We start from the raw sequence: 13,110 nt of genomic DNA on the forward strand, positions 1-13,110 counted from the left end.
TTACCTATTTTACAAAGGCAGCCTTACCTTTGAAATTATTATTTTTTAACTAACTTACTTAGTTGTCTAATGGCTCCCGAGCGTCCCCTTGATCTTTTGAGACATCAGCTTTAATCAGCCACACCATTGGCGACACGTTGGGAACACATTGGGGTGATATTGGGGACTTTTGTATATCTGTTTTGTTTTTTTCTTTATATATATTTTTTTGTATATAATTTATTTTTAAAAACATTTTTATACTTAGCTCGAACAGTGGTTCGGAGAGAAACGTTTTTTTTGGGGTTTTTTTCTGATTATCCAGCATGCATGGAAAAATTGACAATTAAGATGACTTGACTTTTACTTGACAAGTTGGGAACATGTTAGTGATACATTAAAGAAATTTGGGGGACACATTAGGGACACTTTGAGGACTTGTTGGGAAAGTGATAGGAACATCTTTTTTTAATTTTTTATCTTCTCTCGAGTCCTCCCGTCTTGTAAACTAAGCAAGCCATGCATGTGTTGTATTACGGCGTTATAGACAAGAGGTAAAGGTTCTCAGGCCCGGTTAGTCCTGAAGCAGTGTGAGTGCAGGCCAGCGGGGGAATGGGAAGGCGGGACAACTTTGCTAGTGTGAGTGCGCCCTTAATCAACACAAAGTTCTGTGGTGATTGTGCTATTGTTAGCTGGGTTTGGCACCCTCTAGCCAAGACAGATCGAACTCTATGGGGATCCTTTTTTGATGACGACTTGACTATTTCAATGCTGATCTGTCACTAAAACATTTTTCATTGATTCTACTCATTCTTCTCATTATGGGTCTAAATTGTTCTTCTTGTCATCCTGGCAGGTGGTGAAAACAAAAGCTGAACCTTCATGACATGAATTCATTCACCTGTGGAGACATTAGAGACTTCACACTGAGACAGTTTAGACAGGTTGTGATCGCGGCAGGACTTCTTCTCTGGTGGAAACAGTAGATCTGCCCCCTGCTTGTTACTATAATGCTAACATCAGGTGTCGCTCAGCTGCCTGTTGTGTTCAGATCATCAGGTTTCAGATTCTGATATTGATTTCTACAAAAGCTGTAAATCTAGAGAAAAAAGGCTCATATGTATAATCCGTAATGATCTATATGATAATTATAGAGATGATGTTTAGATGCACCAGCGCTTTTTAGAAGACCATCAAGATGAATCGATGAAAGAGAATCAAGACTGAATAGATGTTTAATCTCAGATCTAATGGTTGTAGCTGGTCCCTGGTGGGGGTCTTTAGATATTTTTACCGTAAGATGTTGGTGTTTTTTGGAGTTTTATTTCTGCTCTAGTTGAAAAATACAAATGTCCTTGCAAGAGGAGCTGCAAAAGTCATGTTCTTACGTCTTTCACAAAACTAGAAAACACTGGAATTTGAATGTATTTATACTGAAATGATGTCCTGTATTTGCTGACACCCCTTTATAATCTATAAATGTGTACATCATAGTCAGAGTTTCCTTCTGGGACAAAGACAGCCCAGATTTAAACACATGTCAGAGAGATATAGGCTTTACTTGTGCAGGATGAGCTTAATGACAGGTAAAATGATAGTCATAGACTTCACTTAAAGGACCTGCTATTGTCAACTATTCACTGCTCAGACAACAACTGGAGGAAAATCAATACCAAAATGGGACAAAAGCCATTGAAAAGATCAGATAGAGCGCTGTGCAATGTATTGATTTTCTCCCTTTGACTCTTTCTAATCTCTACTTCTTCTCTTTTCCCTTAAGCTAACCTTTAAGCCTTTAGTTATCTGAGTTTCCTTTGTGTCAGTGCTCGTCTCAAACACGTAGAGTTTTGCTCCACCTGCAGTGTGGTAACATGTCTTATGTCGTTGGCAGATATGGAAAAGATAATGCAAGCTGTTATTGAACTGTTTGAAGACAACAGACTACATTTACAGAGTAGAACATCTATAAACTAGAAAAGCATGGTCCTCTCTAAAGTCAAACTGGATTCATGTAGTCACATCTCCCCCCACTGGCTTTACAACTCCAGCCTCCCGACGGTCCAAAGCCCAAATGACCAGTGTCAAGTGTAGGGCGTCAGTTAGCCCTACAGCTAGATTCTGATACCCGGGGGCAGGTCAGACAGAACCCCTCCATCAGCTTTCTCCTGCACGTGTCAAAATCATAGACTGTAAATATTGATGGACAAGGCCTGAGTGACGTCCCAATGCTGGAAATCCTGTCTCAGCCGAACTTTCAGTCAACTGAACGACAAGCTAACAGTTGGAACTGAGGCGGGTTTTAGGCATCTTGACAAACTGTTACATCACGCCTGCCCGTCAATCACGTCAGCCTTGCGCCTTACTATGGATAACGTATATCCTTTATGAAATCAAAACAGAAACAGTTACAAAAACAATACTCCCCCTGCACAGTGTGTACCAATAAAGACAATAACTACTCAGACCCAAATCGTGTTTTTTTAACCAGGCTGTAAACATGTTCATTTCTGCTGTAAAAAACAGGCATTTTTAAAAGTGGTGCATTTGTGACTTCTGGCTGTCTCAAGTGGACACTGAAGGAACTGCAGGTTTCTTCACTTCTGTGTTGGCTTTTTCAACACTGTAGGTTGCAGCTTGGTCATAATCCAGACCAGACTCACAATGCATCTGTAAGTCTTCTATAGTTGCTGTAATGTTATTGTTACTCTCTGTCATAAAACTATGCCACTTTCCCATTTAATCAATAATTAACCTTCTCGCCCCCCTCATTTACTTCCCGTAAATAATAAACTCTTCCAAAGAGAGCCCCCTACAGGCCTGGAGCACTTCTGGATTTGTAGTGTTTGTCTACTAGCATGTATCTTTTTGATGTAGTATCATTTATGTATTTTCAGAGTGTTTAATGTTAATGCAGTTACTTTTGCTTTTTGACTTTTGCATTTGCTTTTGAATTTATATAATTTCTGAATCTGCTGCATGTTTTTTCAAATGTACGCTGTTTCAGCCGCTGCAGGTGAGTTGCCCTTGTGGGCCACCATATAATAGCACTAGCTGTTCCGTTCCTGAGCGCCATCCTTTCCAAACATGGTCACTTCTGATGAAACATACCAACCAAGCTTAGATATTGATGACAAGGTAGCTACATCCTCTTCCTAAGCTGTTTTCACACATGCAACATTTTCCTGGCAACATCCAAAGATTTCAGGACAGTCTGCCCCACAAATCTTCCTAAGTTGCTTATTCACAGTTGGAAGTCTTCGCTGTCGGAAGAAAGAGAGCCGGAGGATACCATCATGCAGGTTTCCCCCAAACATATCTAGAAATATTGAGGAGTTCAGTGCATATGTGAACACACCAATATATACAGTCCATGATGTTGTCACACCATATGTGTGAGTGTGAATTAGTTTCAGGGTTCCCCGCTTGAGTTGCAGCATGGAACAAACAGTACCACTGTGTGACAGAGGGAATAACATTACAGCATCACTTCACATAAACATATAGGCTATGTGTGTGTGTGTGTGTGTGTGTGTGTGTGTGTGTGTGTGTGTGTGTGTGTGTGTGTGTGTGTGTGTGTGCGTTTCCCATTTTTTCTTTCCTGTTCACTTGTCTCTCTATCTCTTGCCCTCCTCGACTAACACGTTATTAAAAAGATAATGGATGTGTCACCATGGTAACCGCAGCATTGTGTGAAACAGACACAAGTGAAAAGAAATCTCCTGCATTCCACATCATTTAGTGCTCTCCTTCAAGTAAGATACACACACACACACACACACACACACACATACACATAATGTATTGTATACTGTGGATGTTATAAATACATGCTCAGTCAGTACCATAGAAACGGCGCTCTATAAACAGCAGAGGCAGGAGGCTTTTCCTCACACAGCCCGTTTGAAAATGAGCCATGATTCTGATTCATGATACTTATGTCAAACAAGCTTTAAATACTGAGGATAGATACTCTTCTGACTGGTTGACTCACATTCTAAAATGCACACTTCAAAATCTACTGTATGGAATCATTTTCCTCGGGACAGAAACCATTGAGCCTTTTTCTTTCATAACTGCACTCCTGAACATTTTCTTGGATTACACTGTCTTGAGCGGCAGTAGCTCAGTCTGTAGGGACTTGGGTTGGGAACCGGAGGGTCGCCAGTGCGGACCAAATATGGAAGTTGGTCTGGTAGCTGGAGAGGTGCCAGATCACCTCCTGAGCACTGCCGAGGTGCCCTTGAGCAAGGCACCGAACACCCTCCCCACCATCAGCTCAGGAGCGCCCGCTGTGCATGTCCATAGGATCCTGTTTCTGCATGTGTGTGTTCATGACTTATAGAGTGTAAAAACTGAAATTTCCCCTTGCAGGGATCAATAAAAGTAAATCTTAATCTTAGTCATATTGACCCTCACTGCTGGAGATCTCCCTGTCTAATCCAAGATGGTAGATGAAAGACAAGAGTCCGATGCTATGATGTCAGATTTTACCTTTATATTCATGCTACATGAATGTATAGTGTAGCAGTGGACGTATTCAGTGTCACAGAGTGGAGATAGTGGAGATTAGAAAAGATGGTGTTTCATAACTTGCATGAATTCCCAGCAGGTTCTCACCAGTCGCAGGATATAATTGCATCACCCCCTCCATCTCCCTCGAGGTGATTTTTTTTCTGAATATTTCCTGCTGCTCTGAAACATCAGCTCAACCCGACATTAAACAGAATCTCATTGAGTTTTTTTTCCTATTTAGTGTTAGTTTTATTTTCTTTCCTTTGAACCTTGTTTTACACTTTGTGGCTTCTTTACCTCCTTGGTGTCCGTAGCTGTGGGATGGCCAAACAGCTCTGTTTTGCAATACTAAGGGTTACAGTTGTATAATTGACTGTGAAAAAGTAAGCTGTTTAAGTTGTACATGTAATTGGTTTTCTGATGATATTACAATGGCTGATTTCATTTATAAGTCAAAGTTGATTTTTTTTTAATGTAGCTTTTTAGATGCCATTAATAACACATCATATTACTCAGTGTCACGTGATTAATAGGGGCTCAGATAAGAGACCAGGGCCCTATTTCAAAAAGGAGGAAAGTGAAAATTCTGAATATGTTAAACCTGAATTGAGGAAACTCCGGACTTTTCGTTTCAGAAAGGGTGGTCGCTCAAAACCGAGAAAGAGGGGTAACTCAAGCTCCTTACAAAAAGAGATGTAACTTTAGCTCTGAGTCTGTTACTATGGTAACTGAGTCTGTGAACCCAACCTGGTTGGGGGGAGGTTTTCTCCAATGAACCCCGAGTTTATCTCTGTCTCCTCCCTCTTTCAGAACCAGAAACGCTGTTTCATTTCCTAATTTTCTTTCATTCATTCTGCATCACGTGTGTTGTATGTAACTATGACACTTAGTGTTTAAAAAGGGAACTGCATATCAAATTGAAAACATTGAAGGGAGCTTTGTCTCCCCCTGCCCCTTCCTTACTGATCTGCACGCAGGTTGCTATGTAGCGGACACTGAAGCTTCAGTGTTTAGCCAGCTCTGCATCGGTCTTAAAAACCTTGCTCTAACCTCTCTCCATTTTTCAAAAGCATCTCTGATATTGATCCTAGTTTGAGCACGTTTCTGCTCGTGGAGCTTATTAGAAACATGCAGAGGCTTTTTAGGTCGGGTACAATCACTTCTATCTGAACCAGTTCTCTTGCCCACTTCCATCGCTGAGACACCTGTTGGTTTGTCGTGTTCCTGGCAAACCAAAACCAAGTTCAGAGCATTCAGGACCAGAATCTAAATTTAGGAGGACATACTGGCTGCTGCGTTGTTGTCAGAGAAGCCAGCATTTCAACAAAGCGTGTTTCCTTAATGTCTGATGATATAGTAAGCTTATTTTATGATTTCATTCAGTAGATATCTTGCAGATGGGTCCTTTAACATTTATTTCCAAATGAGAATGAAAAAAAACATCCTCATTTTAAAAAAGCGCTGCTTTTATGTTCTTGTCCTACAAATCACAAACCCTCCACAACATTTCAATGCCTTCAATAATCCATTGCGTACAATTTAGCACAGCATGAAATCTGATTTTCCATCTTCATTCATTTCAGTGTAAAAAAAATAAATAAACGGCTTGCAGGGACTGAGAACTGGCTCGGGCTGTGGTTATTCACCACTCTCTGGATGAGAGGATGGAAGCGTGTTAAGCTCTGCTGCAGGAAAACAAAGCCTCAGAAACAGGAAGAAAATGAGCAGAGTGGGTTATTAGATGTGTAGACAGAAAAGCTAATTACTTGATACTTCAAAAATATATATGTTTTTCATTGGTTCTACCATAGTTAGATCTCTGAGATCGTTTTTATCTCACACTGTACTTCCATATCTGTCTCTGTGTCCGATCTCAATGTAGAAAATAAGCAACCATAACACAGAGAATTTCTGAATTTGATCAGTCACAAGGTAAAAAGTCCTTGCTTTCAGTCACATGAACAGCAAAGAAGTTTGGAGGGCAAAAATAATTATGAAAAGTGGCCTCCATCAGTGAAGACATTGTGGATTTTTAATCCCATCTCTTCAGAACGACACGTTTACTGCAAGTTTAGGGCAGATTTGACTCTTAAATAGCACACAGGACACTGATTCAATCATTAAATCAGTACAGTCCTCACCAGGACGCATATTAAAGGCAGGGTTGGTAATTTCCTTTTTTTTGATTTTGGTTGAAATTGTCTTCAGGTCCTGACAGACATTAATAATTAATGTGCTCTGAAAAAAGAACAAAGAAAATCTGTCATCTGTAGCAGTTGTAACCCTGTAAAAACTTTGACCAATGTCTGTCACGAGGTACCAATCTGATGAACCAATCACACCTCGCCTGTCTCCCTGCTCGTTCTCTTCCCCATGCATGCACAAGCCCACACTCAAAGCATGAGCTGAGATCCGCTTTGGACCAACGGCGCTGGTGCATGTAAGTGAGGGGGCGTGGCTTTTGAGGGAGCACAGAGGGGAGGGGGTGGGTGCAGACGGAGCACTGAGGGAATGCTACTTTCAAAATCATGCTAGTTTTTTTTAAAATAACCAACCCTGCCTTTAAGTAAAGAATCCTTCCCCTTACTGCCAGGATAAAAGCCTACAAAAGTATGGACAGCTTTATGTATTTTTGATGTGGCTGGGGTCGATAATGCTGCTGTTTGGGAAGTGAAGGTCAAGACATTCTTCATCATCCCAGCAACAGGGAGTGCTAATTAGCTAACATTAGCAATATATCGTTACCTTACGATCGTATCAGGATCACTGTCAGCTGTCACTGTTAAGGCAGACATATGTTGATCAAGTTAAGACATTATTTGACGTCAGGATGAGGAGTAGTTTGTTCTTTTCTTCCCTCACAGGGTCAGCCGAGCGTCTAACAGCATTAATCAACAATCTCCTCCACTTTGGGTTCAAAGATTATATTCTTTATTAGAACAACCCGGGCTCGTCTCCATCGTTTGTTAGTGCATCACACTGAATAACAAACTGGTTGAAATTCCTAGGTGGTAACTGAGACTGATTACGTCTCCGTAGAGTTTAGCAGTAGGAGGCCTTTCTTGTCCGCCAGGTGGGTGGTTCCATAAGTGTGTGATGTCACATGAAAACTATGAATGGACTCGTTCAGTTCACTGTTCAAGCAGGTACATTGAACAAACTCATGTCTGCTCTCTAAGCATGCTAAGAATGTGATTATGTGATATGTGATTTTTTTTTTGTAGTTCCATCCAGAAATCGTCCTCATTTCCTGAGTTCAGATAGATGTGGCTTTACTTTTATCTTCCATCACTACAGTCTTCTTGATGAGCTGCGTGCTTACATGTGTCCGGGTGAGCTCTCCTCACTATCATTATTCATTACACGGCTGTGATTGGCCAATTACACACAGCAACTGTCCTCTATCCCTGGAAAGATCACCCTCGTTAAGAAGAACACACCGTAACTAACAAACTCTGACTAATTCTAGGGACACTGCTCAGGGAGGATGTAGAGCACAGTGTTCCCTTTTCTCTTAAAAACAAAATGGCTTGATCTGTTTCACAAAAATGAAATGATTCACATTCTGGATTAGCCGGGCCATCGAGTAGATGGAGCTTCCCCAACCTTCAGCGAGGTGATCTGGCACTACTACCACCCGACGTCCCTGACGCACAGCCACAACCATCGATCTGTGTCGTCCCCACAACCACCGCCGTCCTCATTCATGTACGGCCTGCTCCGACCTCCACCTCAGCGGCAAGGAAGTCAGGAAGTCAGGTATGCGAGGACTACAAAGGAGAAATCCTTCCTGCATCTATCCCATCTCCCCCGATCCCGTTTTTCATTTGTTACATAACAATGAGTACCGCTCTTTTGTAATATTAAATAACAAAGAGTAAGGTCTTTTACCTGCTTTTTGTAAAGTGCCTCGAGATAACATTTGTTATGAATGGGCGCTATACAAATAATGATTGATTGACTGATATACATAAGCTCTTACATAATGAAATCAATAAGTGAAATCTGAGACCTGTCTCTCTTTGCTGCTGAAGTCTGAAACAGACACATTGAGTCTGTAATGTCCATCATGTGAGTAAGAACTTAGCTAAAGTTTTAAAAAAGCATCATAATGGTGGGTACAAACTGTTATCCTTGTACGCCCAGACACAGTGTAACACTGACAACAGTAGGCCTAAGGGATGCACGAGATGACTCAGAGAGGGACAGTGGATTTTTTTTTTTTAAACTGGACAACCAAACACAGGGGCAGAGGATGGGACGTCAAAGAGAAATATGACACACAAACAGCTCATCATAGTCCATGATTCAGGGGGCTGAAGATGTTTATATAATGCTGATCTCAGTTTGTCACTGCTGACAGACTCCAGTCTGCAGCGTGTTTCAGAACACCACACAACTGTACAATGTAACCGTAATAGGCTACATGACAAGAGAGAACATTTTTTTTTTTTATCACTCTGACGCTTCAGAACATAATCACTCTCTCTGTCTCTCTTCAATGACCAGAGTTCGTATCACAGTTCTTCATCAATTGATGCTCTTTCACATGCATAATGTGAGAAGAAGTGAGATCTGACTGCAGGTAAGCTCTTCAGAAACATCTGGAGATGAAAAGTGCAGATGTAAACATGATCAAAGTCCTTCCATTCCTGCCTGTGTCTATCTCTAAATCATTATTTGGGTTGCTTCCTCTTCCGGTTACCATCACAGGTCCAGTTTCAACCCTGTGAAAAAGGGGGAGGGACATGTTTTCATTCAGCTGTGAAGATCTCTTACACGGGGGCTGTCAAAAAAGGACTCGGGATAAAAGTTTGGTCCGATTGCATCTTCGGTGTCAGCACTTCACTCTACTGTACACTCATCCACCCTCCCGCGGGTTTCCTGTCTGACTCAGCGTGACTAAGATGTCTCTGCGTGAAAAACTCCGCAGAGAACCTCGGGACAAAACAAAACCACCTAACCTTCAACTGAGAAGGCTCGGCATGCACGGCGTCTGAACAGGATCTACTGTAAGTTAGCATCTGTGCCGTTTGTTTTCACTTTGAATTCCCTTCATAGGAGAATGGAGATGGACCTGAGCTGTTTGACAAACATGACTAAGCTTTGTGGCATGACTTGTGTCAGAGTTAAGAGAACTGTAAAAGCCTACAGGTGTTACACTTTCTGTTGTCACATAAGACGGTTGCTAGGAGACGGTCGGTATCTGCTCTCTGGTGTCATTACATCTCTCTAAAGGTTCTAACATGAGCTGCACACAACATATAGATGACGGTTCTTTACACGATGAAGGCAGGCCAATCAGAATTGAGCCTGGTGCTGTGAAGTCAGTTAATCTTTACCTGAGAAAAAATAAAACACCAAGGGCCTGATTTACTAAAGAGTCCCAAGAGTATTAAATTGCGTGTTCACTCCAAGAAATTGCACATTTGGTTGGTGTGTGATTTGGGAGTGATCTACCAAGAAAATTAGCATGAATGACAACAGAGGCAAACCTTGTGGAGGCGGTTGTATTTAAGTTAGTGTTCTACTGGTTTACATCACGGAGAGTTTGGACGGAAAGCAGGATGACTGCAAGCACAAAATAGGTATTAGTGGAAGAGGCAAATCAACGCACAATATTTTTGAGTTATAGCAGGTAAATCTGAATATTACAAAAATAAAATTTGGCTTATTAGAAAACCTGGGCATTAAACAGGGCCTCTCTTTTCTTCCCTTGAATGAATTGTCATACATTGCGCAGGAGGTGCGAGCTGTAACCTCTGTGGCGCTCAGGTGCTACACTCGGGCCGTTGTTGCGCACCAGACAGCTGGCCAGCGCTGTGTCTGATCGGACATAAATGCTCTGGAAAGAGGTATCGAAGACGGGGGCACAAGCAGTGGTGAGGTCCCCCAATCCACGTGTCAACTTTGCACACGTTTTAAGACACGCAAACCTTTAGTAAATCAGGCCCCAAGTTTCTACCTCAGGGGTTAAAAAAAATAATGCTCAGGGTGCTGATGGACTAGCAGTTAGGTCACACCCAACGTACGGAGGCTGTAGTCCTGTACTCCAAGTATGCGGCCCTGGGTAAAGTCCAACCTGCAGATCTTTTCCCACATGTCACTTCCCACTCTCTCTCTCTCTCTCTCTCTATCTCTCTCTCTCTCTCTCTCTCTCTCCATGATCTCCTACTCTATCCACAGTCCGATCCAACTAAAGGCTCAAAAGTCCTCAAATAAATCTTAAAGGATAGAAAATTGATGCAAATTCAGAGTTGACAAAAACTGCAGTTCCTTGAACAGCCACTTGAGGCAGGCTCAGAAATAAAGTCAGTTCTTTTGGAGCCCCATGTTAAAATATCCAACTAACATTAGCATGGCACCACACCACCTCTATTTTTTAAGTTTCAGCACAAAGGATGCTATAGATCAGCAGGGGCAGCCTTTTTCTACTTTGTTAGCATTGTTGCAACTATCTATCTAGCTAGCAAAACTACAACTTTGACTTCCTTCTCGTCCAACTTCAACTTCCATCTGTGGGAGTTATGAAGTAAACTTTATTGACAATCGTCAATGCTCTGTCCTGATTTAAGACGTCAGCACATTACTTGTTAGCTTTGGATGTGCGTGTTCACATTTAACTCACACAGTGTGAGATGACATTCCACTGTTACCGTTTTAAAATCATTCAGTGTATGCCCAAGCTTAGCTTTTTTTTTTTAATCAAATGACTCTACTTAGCTAGCACCTAATGACTGTATCTTATTAGGGCTGCTTAATTTGGGCACTGTCAAATGTGCTAATGCTTACTCCTCTGCAGATATGACGTGCCTAGGCTTTTTTGGTCTCAAGAGCATTTTTCCCTTAGTTTCAGCAATGATCAGTCATGGATTAGGGCAGCAGTACACAGCAAAGAAAATATGTCTAAGTTCCTCATAGCAAAACGGGAGAGCTGTTTCTTTGGTGCACCTCCCTGCTGGGTTCAAAGGTCAGCCACCCTGGAGTTATCTGGTTAAGTGTTTGTGTCACATGAATGAGCGACAACAAGGAAGAGTAAAGAGTACCTCTAGAAAGCTTTAAGAGCTTTTTCACAGGCAGCAAACATTGTCTGGTTTTTTTGGGGATGCTCACTAGAAGCTGGGCGTTTTGCAGAATGTCACGGTGCTATCTGTAAATGTCAACATCCTGCCTTGACTCACATGTTGTGTTTTGAGCTTTCTCTGAATCGTGTAGGAACACAGCGATGATGCCGAGGGATAACTTTCTCTTACTGATTGAATTCTTTGAGAGCTTCCTCTCATTAACACATTTCTGACAAATCTATTCGCCACAAACACTTTGACGCCCTTGACGCCAGCATTTGTGACTGAATCTACTTCTGTGCTCATGAAAGTCATCCAGCTGGAATACATTTCTTAAAGAGACAAAGCAGCGATTAAAATCTTGCAGAGAGAGAAAGAGATTGAGCGACTAAGCACTGCTGGAGGCTATCAACTATACTCCTTCTCTTCCTCTTTCTCCCATCATCCGTTTAATACGACCCCCAATCGACTAGAGATGTACGTCAGAATCTGCGTGGAAAGGATTTTTTTTTTCTCTTTCTTTTCGCCCACTGACTGTTATGATTCAACTCAGCCTTTAGAACAAGGTTGAGAAGAGAAGAGCGTGGGCTTACCCAGCTTCTCCCGCTGAATGTGTGTGTGTGTGTCTCTCTCTCTTTCTCTCTCTCTCTCTCTCTCTATCTTAGTACCTGCTGCTCCTCTGCACAGAGCTGCAGAGCTGCTCTCTTATACTCAGAAATTAAATCCTGGGTTTGTGCATGCCTCCGAAGCCTAAAATATACAGACAGATAGAAAGGAACAGCTCAGTGGTGGGATGTGTGAAGGAGGTGGGGACCGAAACGACCAACCGACTGTGAGAGAAGCGTGAATCATTCCTCTAACGCCTATCTTCTCCTGTCATACTCCTCGAGAATGATATGAGACAGATTATATACTTTACACTGCAGGTTTTATGGTTGTTTTTTTTACAGCATCTATGAGGAGCTAGCAAGTCCAGTTCTGCTGCTGACAGTTGGGTTCACATTTACTGTAGTTTTCCATCATAGTCCAGTTAATATTTTGTTTCTTTGCATGACAATTGAACAAGATAGAAACGTTAGAAATACTTTATCAAGGTAGAAATAAAAGACTTCCTGTTCCTGTCACAGTTTTTTTTTTTTTTAATTAATGGAAGGTCATTATAATTAAAGAGGATCATGTGTGTTTGTGGGCTGCACGGTGGCGCACTGGTTAGTGCTGTTGCCTCACATCCTGGTTCAAATCCCTGTTGGACAGGAACCCCGTTAAGGTTAAGTGGTGACTCTAAATTACCCGTAGGTTTGAATGTGAGTGTCTGTCTCTGTCCGCCCTGTGATTGGCTGGCGATCAGTCCAGGGTGTACCCCGTCTCTCGCCCAATGACAGCTGGGATCGGCTCCAAACCCCCCGCGACCCCGAACAAGAAAAAAGGTTATTGATAATGGATGGATGGATTGATGTGTTTGTAACTTGTAAAGCAAGAACCAACATAAAAAAAAGATGGTTTCAGTTTTGGGAGTCAAACTATGGAACAGCCTTAGTGAAGAGTAGTTCTCTTT

The 13,110-nt window shown here is 41.9% G+C and overlaps 2 protein-coding genes across 5 annotated transcripts in view; one reads left to right on the plus strand and one right to left on the minus strand.

Annotated features, from left to right (window-relative positions):
• LOC132978695 (epidermal retinol dehydrogenase 2-like) overlaps window positions 1–13,110 on the plus strand; it is a 489,977-nt gene that overhangs the window by 151,612 nt on the left and 325,255 nt on the right. The window lies entirely within an intron of this gene.
• Window positions 1–13,110, minus strand: part of LOC132978690 (disks large-associated protein 1-like) — a 97,843-nt gene that overhangs the window by 55,850 nt on the left and 28,883 nt on the right. The window lies entirely within an intron of this gene.

The sequence above is a fragment of the Labrus mixtus genome, chromosome 8 (assembly GCF_963584025.1).
Source record: "Labrus mixtus chromosome 8, fLabMix1.1, whole genome shotgun sequence".
NCBI classification, from domain to species: Eukaryota; Metazoa; Chordata; class Actinopteri; order Labriformes; family Labridae; genus Labrus; species Labrus mixtus.